Source organism: Phacochoerus africanus, chromosome 5 (assembly GCF_016906955.1).
Source record: "Phacochoerus africanus isolate WHEZ1 chromosome 5, ROS_Pafr_v1, whole genome shotgun sequence".
In the NCBI taxonomy this organism is placed as follows: domain Eukaryota; kingdom Metazoa; phylum Chordata; class Mammalia; order Artiodactyla; family Suidae; genus Phacochoerus; species Phacochoerus africanus.
This window is the reverse complement of record NC_062548.1, coordinates 101,780,699-101,806,955: the sequence shown is the minus strand read 5'-3', so window position 1 is coordinate 101,806,955 and position 26,257 is coordinate 101,780,699. Positions and strand designations below refer to the sequence as shown.

The window sequence follows — 26,257 nt, the reverse complement described above, 5'->3', positions numbered from 1 at the left end:
TTTGCCATTTCTTGGGCCGATCCCGCAGCATATGGAGGTTTCCAGTTTCCAGGCTAGGGGTCTAATCGGAGTTTTAGCCGCCAGCCTACCCCAGAGCCACAGCAACGTGGGATCCGAGCTGCGTCTGCAACCTACACCACAGCTCACGGCAATGCTGGGTCCTTAACCCACTGAACAAGGCCAGGGATCGAACCTGCAACCTCATGGTTCCTAGTCAGATTCATTAGCCCCTGAGCCACGACGGGAACTCCAGCTTCTCTTGATATGCACACATTCTACAGACATTCTCTGCCTTCAGTTTACTGATGAGGAAGGAAGGACTGAGAAGAAAAAGAACTATCTCTGCGGGAACAGGAAAGCAATGAGCTGGCTGGGCCCAGAGGTGATGCTGATCTCTGCTCACACCCGTGCTCCATTGACCCATCTGACTTCACTTACCAAACACAACACAATGAGAATGAATGAGCTGTCCCACCAAGCCCCACCCAAACTTTAGATCCATGAGCAAATGAACAGTCGCTGGTTTTGAGCCACTGACTTTTGTGGTGGCTTGTTACACAGCAATTCATGACTGATACAAGGGTTGAAATCACTCAGTTAATATGAGACCAGGCTGCAGCTGAACCCACGTTGCTCTGCTTCCCAAGTTCACATTCCTCTCTGCCCCACCCGGGGTTCCTTACAAATGTTTCATAGCATTGCTTCCATACTCCTTGGAGAGTTAGCGAGTCAAGGGTTGAGTTGGGAGGGGTATAGTTTATTTAGCTGCAACAAATCAAAATTATTATTAGAGCTTGGAAGAAGCCACATCTGGACTCGATATGGGGAACAAGAGGTTGGTGGGCGGGTCAGGGCTGAGAACAGGCCCGGCCTCTGTCCAGGGTGAGCCCGGGCCCAGCGGGGTGCTTAGACATCTGTTTTCCATCCTGACTCAGTAAATAAAGCTGCTTTCCTCTGCTGACCCTACAGGAAATAGGAGTCAGAAGTTCGGCTGGCCAGGAGCAGACCTCTCCTCTGATAGGAGGCCTCCCACATGCGTGGACGAGATGCAGAGTGCAGGGCCTCAGGCTGCCACACTCTCTCCCCACTGAACCAGCAGAGAAAGGACTTTTCAGTGCCTCCCTTGGTCAAGGAATCTGGTTTTCCCCTTTAACCAATGCTGTTGCTCCAGCTGTCAGCATATCACATTAGCACATTGGGTGTACATTCTTTTGAACCCGTGGCTTATACATCGGTAAAGGTCTTTTCAGTGGCCAGAAACAGAGAACTTCTTTCAGGTGGCTTAGACAATAAGGAAAGTGTCTTATCTCAGAGAACAAGAAGTCCAGAGGAACAATAGCTTCAGAAGAGGTTAATCCTGCAGCTCAACATCATCATGAGTGACCCAGACTTCCTCTTTTCCTTCCCTTCTGCCATTCTCAGCACGTCGCCTCGTCCTTGGCTAGCTCGCCTCACAGTTGCAAGATGGTTGCGCCCACCCCAGACATCACATCACCACACAATGTGCACAGCAGCAAAATAAATAAATAAATAAATCCCCAGAAAACATCTCATCATTGTGTCCCATTTTAAGATCAAGGAAAGTTTTTCTCAGAAGCCCCCTATAAACAAATAGGAATCTATTCTTCACTGCTCATTGGCCAGAATTGAGTCGCATCGCATGCTTGAATCTATCCCAAGCAAGGGGGGTAATGTCACTATTAATGCCACAGTACTAACCCTGGTCCCAGAAGGATAAGCATGAACACTTAAAAGCAACCTAGGTGGGTGCTGAGAGAAGGGGAGTGGAAGGGCCACGGGGTGGGTAACCAACTGTCTGTATTGGTGCTCATTTGACTGGACCCCGGTAGGGGAAGAGGATGAAAGAATTGGTATTTACAAAGTGAACCAGGCCCCCAGATTCTATTACTCAACTGCATTGCCTCACAAAGTACTTACAGGGAGAATATTTTACTTAAAGGACTCATTGGAAGTATATAAAAACTCAGGGACTGAGGCAGAGACTTTGTTCCCTCATCTGAGCATCTGTTTAGGTTCTTAAGAGCATCAGCATAGCAGTTAGACCCAGGTTTGAATTTTGGTCCCTGATTTTCTGATTTTGTACAAGCTGTTTCACTTCTCTGTATCACCCTTTCTTTACATGTAAGACGGGGATAACAATACCCATCCCCAAACTGTTTTATTAACCAGTACACTGCCTGGTGTATAACAAAGCATCAGGCAATATTTGAGGCAGAGGGAATCACATCACCCAGATTGGTTCCTGTTACAAAGCGCTCTTTCTCCCCCAGGCCCCCAGCTGCCTTGAGTTCATCTCCCTCCTTCCCGCCTCATCCTCCAGCTCCAGGATCTCTCCTCTCACATCCCTCCTACTCCTCACTTCCTGTCTGGGATACACCACCTAGCACCTAGGCAGGATATCCCATCCAGATTCCAGATAAGGAAACTAGATTCCTTCACAGCTGCCCACCCCATAGAAGCACTACTCACCAAGTCCAGACACGTCCACTTCAGGATCCAGCTCCTCTCCATTCCCATAGTGGCGACTTCTCTGTATTAACACTGCTTGGTCGCAAGTGACAGAATGCTCAGACTCCTCAGGCTGGCTCAGGAACCAAGGAGCACCAGACTGCAGCCAGAACCCCAGCCCAAATTACACCTCAGGCTCCACTATCCCTGAAAATTCCTCCTGCTGCTGCCGCCGGACCACTCTGTCAGATACATCCCATCTCTGCTCATTTGTATCACCTGCTTAAGAAGCAGAGTTACCGAGTGGCTGCATCTGATTGGCTGAGCAGGTCACATGACCGCACTGCAGCCGCAAAGGAGGCTGGGAAAGTGAGGTCTGGTTTTTAGGGTAGGAAGAGGGCTCCGCCTCCCTGGCAGACCAACAAGGTAGGAGATGCTCCAAATACATGCTGGAGATCCAGGAAAAGTATAAAGGTTCTCTGCAAGGTGAGAGACCATTTGCTCCCGGATCTGCAGAATCTGTGGCTGCCTGTCTCATCCTCCTGCTCCCAGCATTAGGAAAATGCCTCTCCAATAGGCTTCAGGAAGGTCTATGGTGAACTGACTCACCTGGAATCAGACAACACTGGCGCTGGGGAACCACACCGGGGGAATCCCTGCAAGAGAAATTTGAAGACTAACATAAGATCGCCCACTTTTTATTTTGCCAAGAATTTCTCTTTCTCTCTCTTTTTGTTTTTGTTTTTTGTTTTTCAGGGCCACACCTGTGGCATATGGAGATTCCCAGGCTAGGGGTTGAATCAGAGCTGTAGCTGCTGGTCTATACCACAGCCACAGCAACACCAGATCCAAGCTGCGTCTGCGACCTACACGGCAGCTCATGGCAACACCAGATCCTTGACCCACTGAGAGAGGCCAGAGCTCAAACCTGCCTCCTCATGGATGCCAGACAGATTTGTTTCTGCTGAGCCATGATAGGAACTCCTTTTTTTTTTTTTCTTTTTTCCGCCAAGAATTTCAAAAGCAAATAACAAATAAACCACGTTCTACTCTCACCATCATTTTATAAAAGAGGGGACATCTTAAACACCAAAAAGACAAACAAAAAAAACAGGACAAGGAAGAATTTTACAATAAGCACAATCCTTACAATTAAATACATATTAGCTATAAGAAAAACTCCATATATCCGGACTTTTCTGCTTTCACTGGAAACCTATGTAAAGGTCCTGACAGAGTGACTCTGAACTGGACTGGGAGCGACATAATGTTATTGTATCAATGCTAAGTTTCCTGATTTTGTTAACTGCAGGGGTTGTGTAAGTCTTACAAGATAAGAGAATGTCCTTATTCTTAGGAAATACACCCTGAAACATTTAGAGGTAAAAGGGCACCTGTCTCAATTTACTCTCAAATAGTTTGGAAGAAAATTATACATACGTACACGGAGAACGAGAATGTAAAAGGGACAATATGTAAATAATTGCTAAATCTGAATAAAAACTGTACCAGAATCTTTGTACTATTCTTGCCACTTCTTTTGTAATTTTTTTCTTTTTTTTTCTCTTTAGGGCCACACCCGAAGCACATGAAAGTTCCCAGGCTAGGGGTCAAATTGGAGCTGGAGCTGCTGGCCTGCACCACAGCCACAGCAACACAGGAACCAAACCGCGTCTGCGACCTACACCACAGCTCACAGAAATGCCAGATCCTTAACCCACGGAACGAGGCCAGGGATCAAACCCGCAACCCCATGGTTCCTAGTCAGATTCACCTCCGCTGCACCAGGATGGGAACTCCAGGAATTCTCTTTGTAAATTTGATATTGTATCAGAAGTAAAAGTTACCCCCCATAGTCCCCCCCCCAAAGATTAGCAGTGAGTTGGCAGTGATTCTCAAGTACTGAATCTCCCTTGGTATATCACCTACCTGGGTACCATTTGAACTTTCATGAACATATGCGATGGTTTCTTTGTTTTGTTTTTATTTTTCGGCCCCACCTGCAGCATGCAGAAGTCCCGGAGTCAGGGATGCAACCCGAAGCCCAGCAGTGACCCTAGCCACAGCAGTGACAATGCCAGATCCTTAACCTGCTGAGCTACCAGGAAACTCTAGAAATATGTGATGTTCAAAATCAGAAAGAATAAAACAAAAATTATAGAAATTAGAAAAGGAAAAGGCCATGATAGGCTCAGTCTAATACTCACGGACCTGGCCTAAGTGCCCGTTCTACAGAGGAGGAAGCCAAGGCCCAGGCAGGGCTGTAGCTTACTCAGTAGCACACAGCAGTTATCCTCAGAGTTAGGACTCAACCAGGGCTCCTGTTCCCCACACAATTTCCTTCCATTCCAGGATGCTGCCCCCTGAACTGAGTTGAGGGCCCAAGGTCATGGAGGGCCCGGCAGAACTGGGCAGGCTGGGGGCATTTGTCCCCTCCAAGAATGCCACAGCCTGAAAGGATGCCTTCCTTTAAGATTGCATCCCCATAAAGTCCTGTCAAGCCAAGGAAAATCATCAAGAATTGCTCCCAGAGTTCCCGTCGTGGCGCAGTGGTTAGCGAATCCGACTAGAAACCATGAGGTTGCAGGTTCGATCCCTGGCCTTGCTCAGTGGGTTAAGGATCCGGCGTTGCCATGAGCTGTGGTGTAGGTTGCAGACGCAGCTCAGATCCCGTGTTGCTGTGGCTCTGGCGTAGGCTGGCAGCTACAGCTCCGATTTGACCCCTAGCCTGGGAACTTCCATATGCCGCAGGAGCAGCCCAAGAAATGGCAAAGACAAAAAAAAAAATTGCTCCCTTATTATATATAATTTAGATAAGTAACAATGATTTACCATGTAGCACAGGGAGCTATATTCAATATCTTATAATAACTATATGAGAAATAATCTGAAAAAAATATATAGATATAACTGAATCACTTTGCTAAACATCTGAAATGAACACAATATTGTAAATAAGCTATATGTCAATACTTTAAAAAAAGAATTGCTCCTTACACATTTATTTATTTCTGAGATGGGGAAAGTGAAACCCAGAGAGGTTCTAGGACTTGCCCAAGATCATACAAGTCCCAAACTCTGTAGTCAGGGAACAGAGTAATTGGTCAGCTTTGGCTGACTTACCTCAAGCCCAAACCAAAAAGGAACAAAGGAAGTGGCCTTAGGAATGAGAAATGGAAAGCGAGGGGGAGGCCTGCGAGGTCTGGATAGTGAGAGTCCCTTCCCAGACCCCTCTCACTCTTGATATGGCTTCAGTTCCCCTAAGCTTGAAAGAAGAAACTGGAGTTCCCATTGTGGCGCAGCGGAAATGAATCCAACTAGGAACCTGAACCTTCGGGTTCGATCCCTGGCCTCGATCCGTGGGTTAAGGATCCAGCATTGCCATGAGCTGTGGTGTAGGTTGCAGACGCGGCTTGGATCACATGTTGCTGTGGCTGTGGCACAGGCTGGCAGCAACAGCTCCAATTAGACCCCTAGCCTGGGAACCTCCATATGCCGCGGGTGCGGCCCTAAAAAGACCAAAAAAAGAAAAAGAAGAAGAAGAAACTGCTTTGCAGGTGCACCAACTCCCACAGCTTCAGGAGGCATCACTTACATGCCAGTTTATGAAAATGGCACCTCTTGGAGTTGTGCAGGAGACACACGGCACAGCTGTCCATGGCAGCCCTGATGGAGTCATTTGTTGTTGTTGTTCAGTGGTGGGGAGGTGTTTAGGGAAGGGACAAGAGTGACTAACATTGCAGCCTGGATTAACCAGTGACTGATTCCATCCATTCAGTCAACCACTATTTATTGCCACAGATTATATGCCAGGCATCATGCTAGGGGCTGGGACTTTCCAGGCTAGAAATAGAATGTACACCCTAGGGAGGAGCCGGGGGTAAGGCAGGGATGGAGGGGCAAGCCTCCCAGGACACAACCCCACCAAGCATTCCCCACCACTCCTTCCCGCCCCCTCCCAGCCTTCTCCATCCTTCAGGCCCTCCTGGAGGAAGCCTCCAGAATCCTCCCCTCCCCTCCTCCCACAGTCAGCTGGACCATTGAGCTTTCTGTATTTTCTGTGATCTCCTTTAGCAGGTGGCAAGAACACCTTGCAGCAATTCCCTCCTCCATGTGGCACTTAGGGTTCCTTCATGCATGCATGCATGCATGCATTTTGCTTCTTTTATTCCACAGGCAAATTTTATTCACAGGTTAATTTATTAACTAGATGTTAGATTTTTTTTCATGAAAAAAGAGATAGGTACTGATGGCTGATAAGCAATAAACACAGCAAAAGCAAGAAATTTTCTCCTCCATCCTCCCAGTGTCCCTCCTCTCAGGGACAACTGTTCTTCCCAGTTTCTAAGTCTCCTTCCAATTCTTTCCAGGCATTTCCTAATTTCCCAGTATATAAATATAAATACATGTCTGTACATGTATATTGTTTTCTTTTCTTTTTTTTTCTTTCTTTCTTTTTTTTTTTTTTGTCTTTTTCAGGACTGCACTTGTGGCATATGGGGATTCCCAGGCTAGGGCTCTAATCGGAGCTGGAGCTGCTGGCCTACACCACAGCCACAGCAACATGGGATCCAAGCCGTGTCTGCAACCTACACCACAGCTCACGGCAACGCCGGATCCTTAACCCACTGAGTGAGGCCAGGGATCGAACCCACAACCTCATGGTTCCTAGTCAGATTCGTTGACCACTGCGCCACAACGGGAACCCCTGTTTTTTTTTTTTAACCAAGGAAAGAATGCATTATGCATTCTTCTTTTTTTTTTTCATGCATTACACATTGTTTTGCACCTCAATTTTTTTTCACTCAACACTGTATCAAGGCATTTGTTCCAGATCATCACACTCTTCCACTGCTCTGTACTATTCCAGTGCAAGCAGGTCCCACCACTCATGTCAGTCCTAACTTGTCGACATCTAGTCTATTCCCGTTGTCGTGGCCATGAAAGTTTCTCTCTATGGATCTTTATACATTTACAGGAGCCTAGATTCCTTGAAGAGTAATTTCTGAGGCAAAGGGAATATGTGCTTTGCATTTTGATAGATGTCATCCAATAGTCCTCTAAAAAATTCTACCAGGTTGGACCAAAAGCCACTTTCAGGTCTTTGCCCATCTAAAGGATAAAAAATAGTATCTCACTGTAATTTACATTTTTAATTATGAGAGATGTTAGCATATTTTTCCTGTTTCCAAATCATTGTATTTCTTTTTCCCTTACCTCTCTTCAACAGTGTTTAAGGAGCCCTCGTACAGCCACATAGGCAAAGTATCTGGGACCTGTGGAATTTTCAAGAGCCTGTAAAAAAAGTTTGAGACCTGGGGTGGGGGTGGGGGTGGGGGATGTATTGGCTTGCAAATATTTTTAAAAGACTAAAAAACTGAACCCAAAATGGTATAATGTAATCTCAACCAAACATAATCTTACGGCAAGCTCATTAACTGGAAACTGGAATTCATGAACATTTCATTACATTTTAAAGCAATCTGTTGGTTTAGATGTTCTCCTTTCAAAAAAAATCCCAAGAATGCATGATGCTTTTCAAGAAATTCAAGTCCATTTTCATTTAAACGCATTAACTGTAGTTGAATAATTTCACAATCATAATTAATTGAAAACGCTTTTTAAAAATTTATCATAACGTGGGAGTTCCCTGGTGACTGGTTCAGTGGTTAAAGGATCCAGCGTTGTCACTGCTGTGGTCAGGTCACTGCTGAGGGGCAGATTCAATCCCTGGCCTGCCCTGGAACTTCCGCATGCCGCAGGTGCAGCCAAAAAAAATAAAGAATCATAAAATAACATTCAATGTGGAATCTGAGTGCATTTTAATATGTTTCATGTGATTTGGACGGGGCCTCCCAAATTAAGTGCATCAAGGGCCAAAAGTGGTTTTATTTAAAAGGCCTGTAAACCTCCCAACCAGACAGACAAGGTCTCAGTCTCAGGAAATTTCTAATCAAAGAACACGCTGACCTTCTCAGCAAAAGTAGGAACGAGTAAAGTGGATCAGATCTGAGTCTGGAGCTCGCTGAGGACCCCTGGCTTCTCTCCCAACCCCCTAACTGTTACAGAGAAAAAACTCTCTCCTGTGTCACACCCATCCCCAGCCTGGTGACTCAGCGCTGGACATGGGGATTTTGGAAAGTTCAGTGGGGTGATGGAGCGGGGAAAGACGGGGTAGAGGTTGATGCTCTCTCTGCTCTCAGGACCAGCCTGGGGTGGGGGTAGGGAGCAGCAGGACAGACATAGGGAGGGAAAGAGACAAATTGTCCCCAGATGACATTTTGAGACAGCAGAACAAAATGTGTTTTGCTCTTCCCTACCCTCTCCCTCTTTTAAAGAGAAATAGGACTCAGCCCTTGAAAGGGACCATCTGGGCGTCTAAGTCACAGGTGCGAAGGTTTTAGGACTGGGAGGTGAGCAATTCAGCACCTCCCCCCTCCTCCCCGTCTGCCTCCCCTCCCCATCCAGCAGAGGAAAGGCAGGGAGGACCTGGGGGAAGCGGCGCTGGAATCTCGTGCGTGCCCGCGCGTGCCCGCTCCCCTAGTACTGTCTCTATTCCCAGCCACTGGGGTGGGATTTGGCACAATGACACGCCATAAAGTCCAATCTATCGAACCCAATTGAATTGAAAGGCACGGTGGAGTCAGATGAGGGGTCTGATTCCCTCCCCCTCATGTTTGTTCTCAGCCCGCTGTGTGGCCTTGAGCGACGGCTGCCGCCTCTGAGCTGTTTCCGCTTTTGTACCAGAGAGCACCAGAAAACTTGGTCTGCGGGACACTGTGCAGACCCAGTGAACTGAAATCGGCAAGGCATTTAGCTCTGGGCCGGGCCTTTTTAATTCTTACCCTTTGGCTGCACTGGTGGGAAAGCAAATGTTTGCCGGGTAGGGGGAGGTGGGTGGAGCTGATAGTGGCTCCTCGCCAGCCAGAGAGGACTTTGAGCTTGCCCCGGAGTGCCAGGAGGGAGCCACTGAAGGTTCTGCAGCGAGGGAGGGGCCAGACCCCGGGAGGGGCCGGGATCCACGGCCCTCACCCAGATCCAAAACCCCGCCTCTGATGTTCTCTCTTCCTCCAATGCACCCCCTCCCACAGCCCAGGGCCACAGCTCTGCTCCCACCAAGACCACATCTGGGAGAACAGCAGAGTGAGCCCCAGGACAAAGCCTAACTAAGGCTATGCCTGAGCCCGGGCTTGAACCCCTACTCCGAGCCCCCCTCACTGGGTGTTTTGGATTCCTCTGGGCCTCAGCCTTCTCCCTGTAAAGTGGGGCGACCACAGCGACCTCACGGGGTGGTGGGGATGGTTAGTTGAGATAATATGTAAAAGCACCTGGCGGCATGCCCGCTGTACAGGTGGAGTTCAGTGCACGGTGCCATTAACTGAGAAAGCGGACGTGAGATCCAAAGGGAGAGAATGAGGATCAGAGGCGGGGAAGAATGACACACAGGCCCTTTGCCTCTCTGGATGGTCCAACCTGCAGCCAAGGAAAAAGCCCTTTGGGAGGAGGGGGTGATTGGGGGGGCAGCTATTGGGTAAGAGAGGAGGTCATCCCTGGCCCGCTTCCCTCCTCTACTTCTACCTCCCGCCCAGCTTGGTCACCCAGCTTAGGGTGACAGGGCTCGGCATGGTGGACAAGCAGCAATCCTCCAGATTCCAGAACTGGGCCTCCTGCAAAAGGTGGGTGAGGGTGTAGGGTGCTTCCAGGTGATAAGAGAGCTGCAGGTGTCGGGCCATGGGAGCTGGGATTCCCCATCCATCACCCATCAGGGCCCCAAGCCCAGCCCACCAGGCTTAACTGGAAGCCCAAGGCTGCTCCATTTGCAGTGTGGGTCTGCGTGCAAGAAAGCTGGTAACACTGGCTGAGACCAGTTCACTCTTACCCACAGGCCAGTTGGGCCCTCCCCAGTGGCTGGGCACCTGAGCAGGTGTGTGTGTGGGGGGGGGGGACCTACAAGCTGTCACTTCTAAATATAGAGCCTGGCAGCCTGGGAGTCAGCCAGGTGCGGCTGCCACATGGCCCCCCAAACTGGCTGATACGCATGTGCCCGCCAGTTCTGGGCCTGCACAGACACACATCAAAACTGCCTCGCACAGACCCCCAGGGACCCATGGATACCCCCAAAGACACACACTCAGCTTGGCATGTACACGTCCCTGTTCTTGTTGAGGCCCCTTATCCACACACACCGTCTCCCCACACTTATACTCTGCAACGCGCACTGACACCGACCGGGCAGCCCCTGCTTGAACAACAGACTCCCGAGGGCGGCATCCCCTGTTCTTATCCACTGCTGTCTCCTCTGCCTGTAACCGTGTCCAGCACACACCAGGTGCCCAGAAACGTTTGCTCTCTGAATGAATGCATACACACGCTCACACACACACACACATTCTATAATAATTACCCCCACTCTCACCCGATCCCTGCCCCCATGTGCTAGGTCTACTAGGCCCTGCCGAGGACAAGACCAGAAGGCCTGTCCTCCTCTGGCCTGGCCAATCCCCCACAGCCAGAGTCCAAGCCAGGCTGAGGACCTGAGCGGGAGGGTGGAGAGGGCAGCCCAGGGAAAGAAGTAGCTTCCAACCCCTGTTTAGGAGGATGTGGGAATCATTGTTTGCTACAGGACAAACCTCCCTGGAGGAGCCACCGCACCACGCTGAAGTTCTGGGTTGGGCCACATCCCCAGAAATCCCCCAGGGGAGGGGAACACGTGACCCCTATAAGGCCCTCCCCAGCCCCCTCCTCTGAAGGAGTGCCCCATTTTAGGTGATACCACCCCATCTAGGAGCCCTCAGCTCTGCCCCCATAGTGCTTGGGCTGGGCTTCCCACAGCCTGCACATGGCTGTAACAGAGTGACACTTCAGGGGGAGTTCCCGTTGTAGCTCTGTAGGTTAAGAACCTGATTAGTATCCATGAGGGTACAGGTTCAATCCCCAGCCTCGCTCAGTTCACAGATGTGGCTTGGATCCGGCGTTACTCTGGCTGTGGCTGGCAGGTGCAGCTCCGATTCAACCCCTAGGCTGGAAATTTCCATATGCTAAGGTGTGCCCTAAAAAGAAAAAAAAGAAAAAAAGAAGAAGCAAAAAAAAAAGGAAAAAAATAAAAAAGAGTGATGCCTGGGGACACAGGAGCAGAGGGGGGTGGTGGTCAGGGAGGACTCCCTGGAGGAGAGGAGCCTTGTACAGTGAGAGACAGGAGGGCCTTTTGGGAAGATGGCTGGAAGAGGCATCTGAGCATCTCTGACTCCAGGACTGCTGAGGGAGCACCGTGACTGTGCTGGGACCTCACAATTCCCATGAGATGAAGCGGAGGCTGATTGGGCAGGCTGAGCACCAGGGATGAGGAGGGGATGCTGTGACCCCAGAGCAACTGCAGGTCGGGTGACATTTATAGTCAGAGCCTGCATCAGTAGACTGGAGAAAAAGGTGACTGGGGGGGGCAAGCTGATAAAGGGGAGGACTAGGGACAGGACTAAGGACAGATGAGTGGCCAATGGATGGACATATGCATAGACTAGCAGATGGACTGAAAGACACAGGAGCATGAATAGACAAATGGAAAGACAGAAGTGGGTGGCTGGACACTGGGGTCACTCTCTGAAGCCCCACAAGAGCCTAAAGACCCAGCTACTTCCCCTGCAGACCACTCCCACCCCAGCTCCATTCCCTGTCTCCTTTCCCAGACCAGGTTCCCAGGGAGGCAGACACCTGCTTGGCCTGATGCCCAGAGATGCACTTTCCAGCCAAGTACAAGCCCAGATATGGAATCACCTCCTGGTGTTCTTACCTGTGCAGGTGTGCATAGGATGGGGTGGGGTCAGCGCCATATCTATGGGCTAATACCTCCAAAAATAGCCTCCCAGCGACTGGGGAGTACCCCAATCATGGCTCACGTGCACACACACACACATAGCCGCTGGAGAATCAACCCTGTAGACACTTGATGCACACACAGGTGCGTTCACTGACACACTGGCACCCAAACACCAGTCCCCCAAACACCACAACTACCAAACTGCATAGCAACAGAATGAGCCAACCACATGGTCTACAATGTATGAGGCCATACATATCTGGCCCCTCAGATACACCCCAACACCATGCTGTCATAAATCTACAAATGTGCATTGAACAGCTTCTGGACCCAACCCTATGGGATTTCGGAGCACCTTCAACAGCTCTTCCCAGAGAAAGCTGGACCCACAGGGTCCTTCATGCTTCACCCTCCAACCCTGCCTCCTACCCCAGCACCTCACATTTGCCCTCCGTCCAGCAACATCTGACACCTTAGAGGGGTTCTCTCCTTCTCATATGCTTGGATCCACATTATTCCTGCAACTAGGAACCCTTTCCCCATTTCACTCCTGAACCACATACCAGACCTATCATTCAAGACAGATCTCTGCACACCTAAAGTTTAACAGTGGGACACACAACAGGGCCTAAATGTTTGTGGACTGACTGACCAACTGACCAGCTGGGTGAAATCATTAGGAATATAAATCAGCTAAGAATAGTGCATAATTAAAGTTCCCATCATGGCTCGGTGGTTAACGAACCCGACTAGTAGCCATGAAGACACGGGTTCAATCCCTGGTCTTGCTCAGTGGGTTAAAGATCCTGCGTTGCTGTGAGCAGTGGTGTAGCTCACGGACATGGCTCGGATCCCTAGTAGTTGTGGCTGTGGTGCAGGCCGGCAGCTGTAGCTCCAATTCGACCCCTTAGCCTGGGAACTTCCATATGCTGCAGGTATGATGCTAAAAAGACAAAAAGACAAAAAAAAAAAAATGCCTAATAGGCAGGTGCGGACTAGCTGCTGTGGAATTCTAATCAGAGCAGGGGAGCAACTCTGGGCTGGGGGCTTTGAATCCCCACAAGCACACATTTGTCTCAGCCATCCCCATAGAGGGAGGGAGCCCTGCACCCTTGAGCTTCCACTTGCCATAGAAAAGATGCACAACTGACCTGTCAGCCAGGCCCAGCCCTCCAACAAGGGCAAGGGAGATTATCAGGCCACAGAAGGAGACCTCAAGCTAAAGCCAGGGTCTCCTAACCCCCTGTTCCCTCCACCTACCAACACCTTGGGAAACCCAGGCACTTTTCTAGGGTTTTATTTAGGGCTGGACATTCCCAGGGCAGACCCTCTGCCAACTCAGCAGGTCTGGGGACTTGGGATATGCTAACGCTGGCAGCCCTTCCACGCCCCATTTGGGCTCCGTTGGCCATATCTCACCCTGGCCTGGGCCTGGGCTGGCACTGATTGATTGATTGACATGGAGTTTCATTCCTTTAGCAAGGGCCAGTCACACCCAGACAGGGTTCACCGAGTCAGGCTCTTTTCTCAGCACTTTATTTGTAATCCCCACAGGGACCCTACAAGGTAGATACTATTCTGATGCCCACTTTACAGGGGTGGAAACCAAGGCACAGAGATAGAGGAACCAATATACTAAAATCACAGCAGCCAGGAGTGGCTTGAGGAATCCAGATTCAAACCCAGACTGGTTCCAGAGCCCACACTTTTAACCACTATACCATACTATGTTTCTTTTTATAGTTGTTTTTTTTTTTTAAGTAAACATGAGATTACTTGGTCCTGGTTGCCTTTGGCACCAGAGGCATGGACATGTGACATTCCAGGTCATTCCCAGCCCCGCCTCTCTCTCTGGCACACACTGGCACACACACACACACACACACACACACACACAGAGTCTGCCTCATCCTGGTGCTGCCAGGCACATCGGTGACCTCCTGGTTCCTCCACAGCCAGGCATCAGGCCTGTGGGAACACAGTGCTCTCGTATTTGGATCCAAGTCTATTCTGGAACATACCACCCTATGCCTCTCCCCTCGGCTGCCACCCTAGTTCCGCCCCTGGGGCCAGCATTCCTGGAAAGCTCCAAGACAGCTTCTTTCAGGGGAGATTTTTCCACGGGGCCTGTGCAGCCAGAATTGGCATAAGCTGAGGAGGGTCCTACCCACAGTCCCATGGAAGCTGTGTCTTGGGGCCAGGAAGCTTGGAGCATCCCTGGGGTCTCAGGGCCGTTCCTCTTCTCCATGGCAGAGGCCTTGGCAAATGGGATACTCGCAGCTCCTTCCCCATCCTGGTGTGTCCTCTTGGCCTCAGAGGAGTTCAGGTCTCCAGCACTCTTGTTTCAGCTCTGCTCAGTCCCACCCCATGACCAGGGAGTGTGTTCCTGCGGGCCCAGCCCTGTGCTGGGTGCTGTGGACCTGCCCCTGGAGGCTCACCACTCTGCACAGACAGACGTGCAGCCTGCCCGTGAGCTGCCAGCAACACAGCGCTGCAGCAAATCCCCAAAGACCTTCCTGGACCTGGGCTCAGGCACCAGGACCTCGTCCTCCTGCTCAGGGACCCCAAGAGCTCGTCCTATCCTGCGTGGTGACCCCTGGCCCCAGCCCCGGCTGTTGTTTCGGTGGCAGGAAAGCCTCTCGCCCGAAGCTCAATGTCCTGCCTGCCGATCAGCAGATGACTAACCTGCCCCTCCTTGGCCTGGCACTTCCAGCCCCTCCTTCTGGCTCCGCCTGAGTCAGAGGCCCGTCAGCTTCTGATGCCCCCGAGGCCCAGCAGATTTGGGTGGGAAGGCTGTGTCCTATGCCAAGGGCCTGAGGAGACGGGCCAGGCCCTCACTCCTCACTGGCCTGGCCTTTTAGCAGGAACTTCTAAAGCATTCTTTGATCTCAAAATGCCACATGTGCGTACACGCGCACACACATGCACGCACGCACGCACGCACCCCCATTCACATTCAGCCACACTCTTACTAGAGATGAAATAGTGCAGGTGCCAGGCTGAACCAGAACAGTCTTGTGGGGTGTGGCCTCCTGGCCTCTCCTGCAGAGGCCCCAACACCTCCTGGTACCAAAGAGCAGGACCAGAGGCCTGGGAAAGGGGTCTGTGCCTCTGGCTCCTTCCCTAGAACAGGCACAGATACTGGCTGCTGAGGGGACTCGATCCTTCGAATATGCCTCAGCACTACAGTCCTCTCTCTCTTGCACACAAACACATACCCCTAGACTCCTCCTCTGCAGCGCTTCAAAGCCTCCCCCCACTACACTAGCCTCACAATAAAAGTAGCCAAAGAGTTCCCGTTGTGGCTCAGTGGTTAACGAATCCGACTAGGATCCATGAGGAAGCGGGTTCAATCCCTGGCCTCACTCAGTGGGTTAAGGATCCGGCGTTGCCGTGAGCTGTGGTGTAGGTTGCAGACGCAGCTCAGATCTTGCATTGCTGTGGCTGTGGTGTAGGCTGGCAGCTACAGCTCCAATTCAAACCCTAGCCTGGGAACCTCCATATGCAAAACCTTGACCCCTGACTCAATCTTGGGAAGCCATGGTCAAGCCCTGAGGATTTCTGCTCCTGGTTCTGCCCTAATGGGCCCCCTCTCTGGCTGGACTTGGCGGTGGCTGCGTGGCCAGCCCCGCATCTTCCCGAAGCCAGTTCCCGCCCCAGCACACAGAGGCACGAGCTGGGCTCCACGCTGCTTTCCGGGATCAGTCTGAGGGCTTAGGTTCGGGGTGTTTCATTTTCTTCTGTCTTTACCTTCATGTATACCCCAGTGGCTCTGCCCGAAAAACGCCCTCCCTCCCACCTCCCTGAGTCAGCTCTCAGCATCTGAGCACTACTAGCCAGCCTTCTTCAGATGAGGAAACTGCAGCTGAGCGAGGCTACACACAGAGGGACGGAGGGATGCGTTTCTATCCATATTTCAACATTCACTTGGGTACCACCTTCCTGGGACTCCCCCGTTCTTGAGTGCCCCCACCCTCGCCCTGGCCAGTGCCCCCCTCCCCCGGGGACAGGACAAGCAGACCTCCAGCCTAGAGCCCCTGCCCCCTGGAGTGAGTTCTGTTGAGCTTGTTACTTCAGCCCCGGGGCACTGATGTGTGCCCTTCTCCTGTGTCACTGGCCCCGTGAGAGCAGGTGGGCGGGCCCAGGTCTGAGTCACTGCCCAGCACTGAGCCCTGGCAAGCTAACCGTGCAGGTAACCCTTTGCTGCCTGGGGAAGCTGGCCAGAGGAAGGACGGTCTGGGCCCTCGTCCCACTTTCTGGCCACGTCTCCCCCCTGCACCCCATCCCTTCATTTCTCCCTGCCCAGCTCTTTTCCCAGGAAGAGAGTGGCAAGCCCCTGCCCTGCTCTCAGGATGGGCCTTGCTGATGGGAGGCAGAATCTGTGCCGGGCTGAACATGCAACAGGGGTGGTGCTGGTCCCCCCAGGAGCTCCTCTGGCTTGAGTGGGCCCAGCGTGCACCTGAAGACAGGGAGCCCTGGCTCAGCACCCTGGGTCACATCTCGGTGGCCACTTCAGTTTGTGCGTCCACTTGGGGGGGAGGGGACTCAGCCATCAGCCCGATGCCATGTTTATTTAAGGGGCACCGAGTTAAAAATAGCCTCTGAGTGCCCCAAGAGCAGGCAGCAGGCCTGGTGACCTCTGGCTCAGACAGAGAGAGGGATTCCAGGAGCTCTGAGACCTGTCCTCGCCTCCGAGCCCTCTGTCGGCTCCCCCTCCCGCAGATAGACTTGTGCCTCTGTCAAGTGTCACACACACCCCAGCGTGGCGGGATGGCACCAGCGACATGTTTCGTGCGCTTCACAGATTGCAGGGTTTTGCGGCAGAGAAGCCTGAACTTTAGACCTGGCAGGGACCCCAAGGGGGGATTACTCTACAACAGCCCCATCGACACCCCCCATTTTGTGGCAGTTGGGGGAGTGGGGTGGCTGGAGTTCGCAGCGTAACGATGGGCTCAAGGTCGTGCAGAGCAAGTCGACAGTCCGGGACTCTTGGCTCCCAGTTCGGGTCGCTGTCCGCTGCGTTACATCACGCCCATCATGTTTTATTACACAACGTTCGAATGTATTTTGTTCTTTCGTCTTACGTTATGTAATGCCAGGTAGGCAGGAATGGGGGTGGGGAGGGGCGTGGGGAAGTCCTTGGATGGAGGAGGTGACAAAAAGGCCATTAAGACAAAAGTACAGCAGTGAGCCTTTATCTTCCCCCACCCAGATCAGGCCCTGGCTCCCCACCTGAGCCCACTCCCCTCTGTCAGGTGTAGTGGGTGCGGCTCAGCACCCAGTGCCCTAATTAGCACCTGTTGACAGTTTCTGGTTTGTGTGTTATCACCTTGGGTCCTCTTATCTTTATCAGAGCCAAAGGTTGATTGGAGCATTCTGGCTCAAGCTCAAAGCAACTTCACTCTGATTCCACGAAGCATTTATAACCGCTGTGAATAACAGCCCTCTTTCCTCAAGATAGCAGCCGGACCTGTCCGAGAGATGCCCTATGGAGTCTTTGGGGGGGGGGGGGGTTGTTTGTTTGTTTTGCTTTTTAGGGCCGCAGCCACGGCACACGGAGGTTCCCAAGCTAGGGACCGAATCAGAGTTGTAGCCGCCAGCCTATGCCACAGCCACAGCAACGAAGGATCCAAGCCTCATCTGCGACCCACACCACAGCTCACAGCAACGCCGGATCCTTAACCCACTGAGCGAGGCCAGGGATCGAACCTACCACCTCATGGTTCCTAGTTGGTTTCATTTCTGCTGCACGACAACGGGAACTCATGGAGTCTTTGGTTTGATCCCCACCATGTCCACTGAGACGGGAGTGCAGAGCCCTCCCCACAGCTGGGAGAGGACGTGATGCCAGTCCTGACCCCCAGTCTCGGGCACCCCACAGTGATGCCCCAGGCACCGGAACCTGCCAGAACCCCCTACCAGGGGCTACAGCCCCTACTCCTCCAGCCTGTCTGCCAGGACAAAGTTCCTGGGCCTTATCAGCCCAAGAGGTAGAACATTAATCTGGCCATCTCTGCCCCAGCCCTGCCCCCTCACAGCCAGCCTCCCCACTACAGGTGGGCAGGGTGTATACCCACAAGGACAGGGTAAGAAGGCTGTGGGAAGGGACCTACATGTGGCCCACGGCCATGTGAGAGAAATGGCTTCTTGGTGTCTTCCTGATATTAACCTCAAGGCCAGGCCCTCAGGTCCCTCCCAGCTCCCTCTGTCCTGGGGGAGATGTTTTCTCTGAGGAGTGACCCAAACCTTTCCTGACACCTGACGTTCCCACCTGGACGCCCTGGGTCTGGTGCTGCCAGAGAGGCCCAGGGTCCTACTCCCAGCTCTGCCACTGGGCGCGTCGCTGTGCATCAGACCTCAACTGCCTTACCTGTAAAATGGGAATCTTTGACTTGCCCTAGAATACCCACCTTCCCACTGAGACTTGGTACCTAAGGCTGGGTGACCACCCCACCCCCTTGCCTAGACCCACCTGGAACAGGATCCAGGGCCCTGGAGGTAGCTCTTTTGTGTCTTGAACCTCACTGAGTCCCATTTTCGGCCACCCAAACCCCTTTAGCTCCTGAACCAAGGCTCCAGGGACCACCTAGGGGAGAAGGAGATGACTTTTGAGGATGTCCCCAGAGATCTCAGACAGGGATTGGTCCCTGCCAGCAGCCGTGTGTGTGTGTGTGTGTGTGTGTGTGTGTGTACACTCACCCTCCTGACGCATTGTCTGGAGGGGGCATTGTCCAGAGGGCCGGGCGGTTGCCTTTATGGCAAGGCATAAAAGGTAATCATTGACCGCATCAATGCCGCCCTGCGTGTCAGTGCCCGCCCAGCCTCGACCCTGCCAGGCCCTGGATTACTTTACAGTCACATAAAAGAAGCCTCCAGACTGGCCCCTTGGGGACTTTGGCCCCCAAGCGGGGAACGGGAGGGAGCCGTTCCCTGGAGACAGCCTTTTCTTATAATATTTACTGAACAGAAAAGAGCTCCTGCCTTCTATCAAACACCACTGGGACTGTCTCAGCCCGACCTGCCCAAGCCCCAGAGTCCCCATCAATAGGGGCCACCCTTCTCCCCTCTTTCCTCCACCTCTGCCATCGGGACCCACCAGCAGCCCGGATGTCCTCAAGCTGGGTCTCAGGACGCATCTTTCAGGCCTCGTTTCCTTTACAGTTTTATTTCATCCAGCCTGCACAACCCCATGGGGTAGGAAGGGAGATCATTTCCATTTTACAAATAGGAACACTTGGACTCAGAGAGGTCTAGCACCTTTCCTGAGTCACACAGCCAGTAAAGGGCAAACCTCTCCTGCATGCAGTAGTCTATAAGGCTATATATCTATAAGTCTCCAGACTTGCTTGATTAAATGCTGCTATCGGTAAAAAAAAAAAAAAAACACGTGTCAGCACAAACCCTTAATATATTTATACGTATTCATAAATCATATACATGTACTACTGAAAATCTACTTATCAAATATTAGCAAATATCCACACTCTAATGGAAGCATCTTTTCCTGTCCTGTCATTCAAACCAGATCACATCAACCCCAGGGACCCTCCCCAGGGCTCATTTTCCGCAGGGACGCCAGGGCTGGAGGGAGAAGGTCTGGGGAAGGGTAAGCCTCAGGCAGGCAGGGGGACACACTGGGAAAGGACATTCCAGACAAATGCTTGAGCAAAATCCAAGAGGCAGGAAATGGCAGGAAACAGTCAGGCACAGCCGAGAAGCCTGGGAACGTGAATGGGTGAATGGCTATAGCCAGAGACAATGCTGGAAAGTTTCGGGTGGGGCTCAAAGGAGTGGGCCAGACCACGGGACCTCGAGGAGAGCGCAGCAGGGAGCCGCGGCGGGTTGGGGAGCAGCGGCATGACTTTCCCAGAGCCCTGTTTTGGAAACGTTTCCCAGGCCACAGAGTGGAGGATGGTGACGACAACAACGTTCTTAGGTTGATCGCCCTGGGGTCATGTCACATGGCCCTTTGGGAGGCTGGAGACGGAAGGCCCGTCAGGAGTTGCCACACCTCTGTATCTGTGCACACACGCTGCCTGCCATTTACCCGCTGCCTGGCTGGCCTTGGTTTTCTCATCCATAAAATGGGCATAACAAGAGCACACAGCATGGATGCGGTCGTTACTCTGACACTTGGGGAGGACTGGCTCAAGGGCTGGACTCAGTGCCCAGCAAGTAGCAGATAGTGAATGGCAACTGCCCTCACTCTTCATTAGACCACACCATTCCCTTCCTTCCATCTGAAGAAATCAAACCAGCCCCTCAAAAACTGAGTTCAGACTTGACCTGTGAGGACCTCAAGAGACTGATCACTTCCTCCCCTGGGCTTCCCTAGCTCTGGGCTCAAACAGGTAATGCAGCATGAACACATCCTGTGACCGTTACTTGCATATCTGTCTGCCCTCCACGCATCCCTGTGCTCCTGAGCCAGACATGAAGCAGGCCTGAGTCAATTTTTGTGACTTGGCTCAAAGTTGCATAAAAAGTGAAATAACATCAGAAAGAGGAGGAAGAAGAAGAAAAGGAAGTGGCATATTTAGGGGCACTTAGCTAAGCTCTTCGAATGCATTATAAATTCTTTCATCCACCCTCTAAGGTAGGCGTGGCTAGGATCAGGTAGGATAGGCTAGTTTATGCCACAGTAACAAACATCCCGACATCTTGATGGTTTAAAACAGTAAAGATGTATTTCTCTCACATGCCACATGAGCACTGCAAGTCACCTGGAGGTTTCTGAGCTATGCTGTCCTCACTCAGGGATCCAGGCTGAAGGAAGCTTCTAGCGACATCATTGTTCACAACCATCATGGCAGCCGGAAGGGGATTTGAGGGTTAACACCTTTGCTCTCATCGTGGCCACCTGGAAGTGGCATGTATCAATCCTATTCACAGGTCATTGGCCAAAGCAAGTCACTCGGCCACACTCATTTGAAGCAGGTAGTGAAGTGTCATCCTACCAAGTCTGTGTTCCTAATTCTACGTCATGAAGGTCACACAGAGTGAGTCAGGTCCATCCCAGGTATGCTAACAGCCACTCCCAGCTGGGTCACTCAAATCCCCCTTGGCAAAGAATTCACCTCTCCTCCATCCAAACGGTGTCCATCTCTCGCCTCCCCTGGAAACCCGGTCTCTTCCATAGCATCAACACACAGGAATCTGGGTCAGTCTTTATCTTCCAGCAAAACTGCCCTCATCGAGGAATCAGCCTTGACTTTGGTTAGACATGAAAATCACAACCATATTTCATATTCGACACCGAGACATTGTGGGCCTGGCAAGGAGCACAGGAAAGAGGGGGAAAAGCAGGGACAACTGGCTTGGGGCTGGAATGAGATTTATTACCAAATAATTACATGCTATCTGCGGGCTGGGCTCACACCCTAGAGTTTGTACCACAAGGAGAGTCTGCCCCATGCATTTCCCAGAGCCCATTATCTGTTTTTTCCATCATCATTGGCAATGGGGATTGTGTAGGCTCTGAAGGCAAGGCGGCAGTGGTGTGTGTGTGTGTGTGTGTGTGTGTGTGTGTGTGTGTGTGAGAGAGAGAGAGACAGCGAGCCAGAAAGAAGGCTGCGGGCCAACTGGTAACATTTAGTGAGCACAGTGCTGCTGGTGCCCAGGAACGGCAATGCCGGAGCAAGGCCAGGGATCGAACTCGCATCCTCATGGATACCAGTCTGGTTCATTACCGCTGAGCCACAAATTGCCCTTAACCACAGGTGGACTTCATTCTGCCCCAGGGGCCCGTTAAAGGAAACATTGTCAGGCAAAGGGTGAGGGTAGGAACAAAGAGGCAGAGTTTCAGGCCAGGCAAAGCAGAGTGAAAGTTCAAGGTCGGAGACCACGGAGAGTCAGAGGGCAAACCTGGAAAGAGAAGCAAAGCTGCTGAGGGGCCAGATGGTCCCATGGGGTGTGGGGGGCGGCAGGGCACAGGCTTTGGGGCTCCGCCGCTTACCAGCTGGGTGGCCTGGGCAATTCTCCTGCCTCTCGAAGCCTCAGTTTCCTCAAGCGTAAACTGAGGCACATAAGCAACACCTGGTCACAAGGCTACTGTGGGGTAAGTGAGCTCAGCACAGGATTGGCTTCTGGTTAGTGCAGTAGACAAGGCCCTGCCTAGCTCTGGCTCTCAGGGCCCTGGTGTGGGTGGGGCCTCGTGGGAAACCCTCCCTCTGCTGAATGGGGAGGGGCCCTGTCCAGGAGAGTCAAGTCCAGTGACCTAGCGAGCAAAGGCCCAAGAAGAAGCTCTTCTTGCCTTTTCTGTTCTTCTCATCCCTTCCTAGTCATCTCTCAAAACCTTGCTGGGCACTAGCTCATTTCCAAGGCTCTGCTGGGAGGAGGGGGAGGGAGTTCTAGAGACAGAAGGAATTCTAGGGAGCTCCCCTTGAGGCTCAGCAGGTTGTGAACCTGACTAGTATCCATGAGGACACGGGTTCGATCCCTGGCCTCACTCCATGGGTTAAGGATCCGGTGCTGCCATGAGCTGTAGTGTAGGTCGAAGATGCAGATCGAATCTGGCGTGGCTGTGGTGAAGGCCGACACTTGCAGCTCCAAATCGAGCCCTAGCCTGGGAATCGCCATATGCCTTGAGTGCGGCCCTAAAAAGACAACAATGACAACAACAACAAAGAAATTCTAGAGCCTACCCTTTAGAGCCAATAGTCTAGGTGAGAGGGGGTAAGGGGTGGCTCACTATCCAGAAAATAAGGAACAGAAACCATGGTTGGGGCAGGAAGGACTCAGGGCCAGGAGGCAGTGTCAGAGAAGGGGCTGGAGCCTGAAGGACCAAGAGGACAAGGGTGGGGGAGTGAGGAGCACACAGGCAGCAGGCACAGCTGGAAGAGATTCCTGCAGGGGTTCCAGGGGGGCTTCAGGCTCCTAGAGATAGGGGTCCCGGGCTGGGCTGTGCCTGGTGGGGCCGTCGGACCTGGAGAATTCTGCTGAGGATAAACGGAGGGCACCCCAGTTTTGTTTGGTCAGAGGTGGAAGCACAGCCATACCATCTAGAAATAGTGCCCCCCAGACAAGACAGACGTTGGGGAACCTGGGATACTGAGATCATACCCCCAAGGGCAGATGGGGGGCGGGGAGGGCAAGGCTCTCTGGATGGGGTCCCCCCTTCCGGACCGGACCGTCCTTCAGCCAGGCCCTGGCTGTTGACAGGCGTTCCCCTCCCCCGGCGCAGGGCTGAGATGTGGCATTGTTCAGCTGGAAGTGAGTCACCGAGCTTTTCCTTCCTTCTCTTCCTCTCCACTCTGCTCACCCGACACCTTGCACATTCTCTCTCTCTCTCTTTCTCACGCGCGCACACACACACACACACACAAGCAACCCCACGCCTGCAACCACACCAACGTACCTTTCAGAACCCACGAAGTATAAATAAGCGGTTATCGTCATAAGGATTGCGACCTGGCGAGCGGGCGAGGCGTGGGGGGGGGGGAGGGCACGTGGCCCCAGGGGCTGGGACGCACAGACGCAAACGCAGCCGTGTGCGCAGCCGTGGCTGGGTGCGTGCGCACGCAGGGGTTCTATAGTCTCAGAAGGGCTGAGTCTGAATTTGTGGGTTCATCTGTGTGGTTGAGATCGGGAGGGGGTGCCTGTGAAGGGAGCTGTGGCCGGTACGGGCCTGACAGGTGGTGGTGGGAGGAAAGTGGGGGGCGCTGTGCTTCCTCGCTGTGGGGGGCCGACCGCGTGCATGTGTTGTGGGTCTGTACCACAGGGGCCAGGCGTGGGAGCCCGGAGAGCATCGGCGTGGGATCCGTGCTGTGGAGGAGGCGGGTGCCGGGCACGGAGGAAGTGTTTGTGTCTGCCACTGTGCCTGGACGGCAAACCTTGCCCCTGGCTCTGCAAGATGTGCAAGAACCTGGGTTTGTGACTAAGGCCCGTGACGCATCCTCCAGTCGCAGCTCCCTCAGCCTAGCCAGAGGGTCAGAGAGGATCAGAGAGAAACCGCTATGGTCTGAACCGGGGGGGGGGGGGGGGGGGGCAATCACATTCACAGGGGGTCTTTGGGGGTTAGGGAGGCTCATCAGACCCAGCACCTGGCCTAGGAAAGGAATGAAAGCAAGGCCTTGTTTCCTCCCTCCCGCCACCCCCCCCCCCCCCATCAGGCAGAGCCCTGCAGAGATGGGGCATCAGGAGCATAGGGCCCACCAGGCCACCCGTAGGCAGGACTCATTTCAGGCGCCGGGTGATCCTCCACGGGCTCACAGCCCCACATCTGATGCTGCTCCCAGCTAGACTGCAAATCCCAAAAGGCTGGGCCTCTTCTCCTGTATGCCCACATGAAAAAGGAGGAGAGGAATCATTACAGAAAGGGGTTACCTGCACCCCATCTGAGCCTGGAGTCATGGCCACCATATCACGCTGCCTTCCTGCCCCACCTCCCAGGCCTCCAGAGAAACAGTTCAGTGGGATCCTCCCTTTGGGGCGGGGTGCAGGTCCTCTGGCCATCTCTAGGGGGCACCGACAGGCAGAGGCAGCCCGGGGCCTGCACCTGTCAAAGGATAAACCAGGCAAAAGGCCTGGGGGAGGGGGGAGACGATGGGCATGAGCGGCTATGTGAATGGGGGACAGAAGTTCAGTGGGACCTGATGGGAGGGTTTGTCTGTGCGATGCGTGACTTCTGTCGCCCCCTGGCCAGAGGAAGAGGACTGGGGGCCCCTCTGAGAAGTCAATCCCAGGCAGGCTGGGCTCCATGGTGGGGTTTCTGGATGCTTGATGAAGGCCCCACTCCTCCCAGGATGCAGGAGGGAGGGTGATGCAGGATAACTGGGGTCTGCCTGCTTTCCTCTCTCCTCTACAGGCCTCGCCAAGGCAATGCCCTCCGCCTAGAACCCCTCAAGCAGATGAAAGTTCCCCCTGTCTGCCCTCGGAGGCAGCAGCCAGGGTGAGGGGACCACTCCCCAGCACAGGTCCTGGAGGGTAGGGTCACTTGGAGGACGCTGGCCTTCTAAACCTGGCTGCCTCCTCCTGGGAGTCACCCCTATAACTGGGGCCCCCCCCGGGGCCAAGCCTTGCCCCTCCTGCTCCATCCCATGTGGCCAGGCTCCCTGCCTGGTGCCTGCCTGTGTTGCCAGGAGAGAGGAGGCTCTGGGCCACTTCTGAATTCTGGGGGGTGGTCCCTGTCCCCAGAGGTGCTGCTTCCTCTAGCACTGCCCATCCATAAAGGGCATTTGTGCCCAGGCAACACCGCCCACCTGGGGCTGGGGGGCAGGGGCTGCTGTGAACACAGCGCCACAGTGAAAGCGGGACAAACGCGCCTGTGTGCGCCCTGGCCGAGGTGCGGGAGGAAGTGCGGTCGGGCCCAAGTGTTAATGGGCCTCCTTCCTGCCAGGCCCATGCCAGCTCCCGGGCTCATCCCCTCTCCCCTGAAATGCCCGCTTCCGCTCAAGTCCCAGAACACTCCTGCCATGTCCCTGGCTGCAGATCTGTCCTGTTTGACAAACATCCCTCTCAACCTTCGAGTTTATGGCTTTTCCGTGTGCCTTCCTTCATGTGGTTGGGAACCAACGCTCTGTTCCCCGGAGCAGAGGCTGGGCCTGGGGTGGAGGAGGTGCGGGGCTAGGTCCAGCCAAGCAACGGGAGATAGGGGAGGAGGGACATGCTCAGAGATCTGTCCTGGAGGACAGGTGAGAGGAGGCCCAGGCGACCAGACTACTCCCCAGGGGGTTAGGACATGCCCATGTGATGGCAAGCAGCAACTGCAAGAAAGCAAGCAGGGGTACTTGTGGATTTGGTTGTGGGTTTTTTTTTTGTTTTGTTTTGTTTTTTGCTTTTTAGGGGTGCACTCATGGCGTATGGAGGTTCCCAGGCTAGGGGTCTCATCGGAGCTGTTGCCGCCAGCCTACACCACAGCCACAGCCACACAGGACCTGAGCCGTGTCTATGACCTACACCACAGCTCACAGCAGTGCCAGATCCTTAACCCACTGAGCAAGGCCAGGGATCAAACCCGCAACCTCATGGTTCCTA

General features: G+C 53.0%; 1 long non-coding RNA gene across 6 annotated transcripts in view; it reads right to left on the bottom strand.

Moving 5' to 3' along the window:
* Positions 1 to 523: 523 nt before the first annotated feature.
* The window catches only part of LOC125128117 (uncharacterized), a 69,195-nt gene continuing 43,461 nt past the window's right edge, over positions 524 to 26,257 (bottom strand). For 3 of the 6 annotated variants that reach the window (XR_007135140.1, XR_007135143.1, XR_007135141.1), the window contains 2 exons: positions 3,079 to 3,125; positions 524 to 2,629 (listed from right to left, as the gene is read on the bottom strand). This is a non-coding gene — a long non-coding RNA (uncharacterized LOC125128117). Of the gene's footprint in view, positions 2,749 to 3,078; positions 3,126 to 7,686; positions 7,746 to 23,639; positions 24,136 to 26,257 lie in introns of those variants that run through there. The other 3 variants (XR_007135142.1, XR_007135138.1, XR_007135139.1) reach the window with 3 other exon arrangements.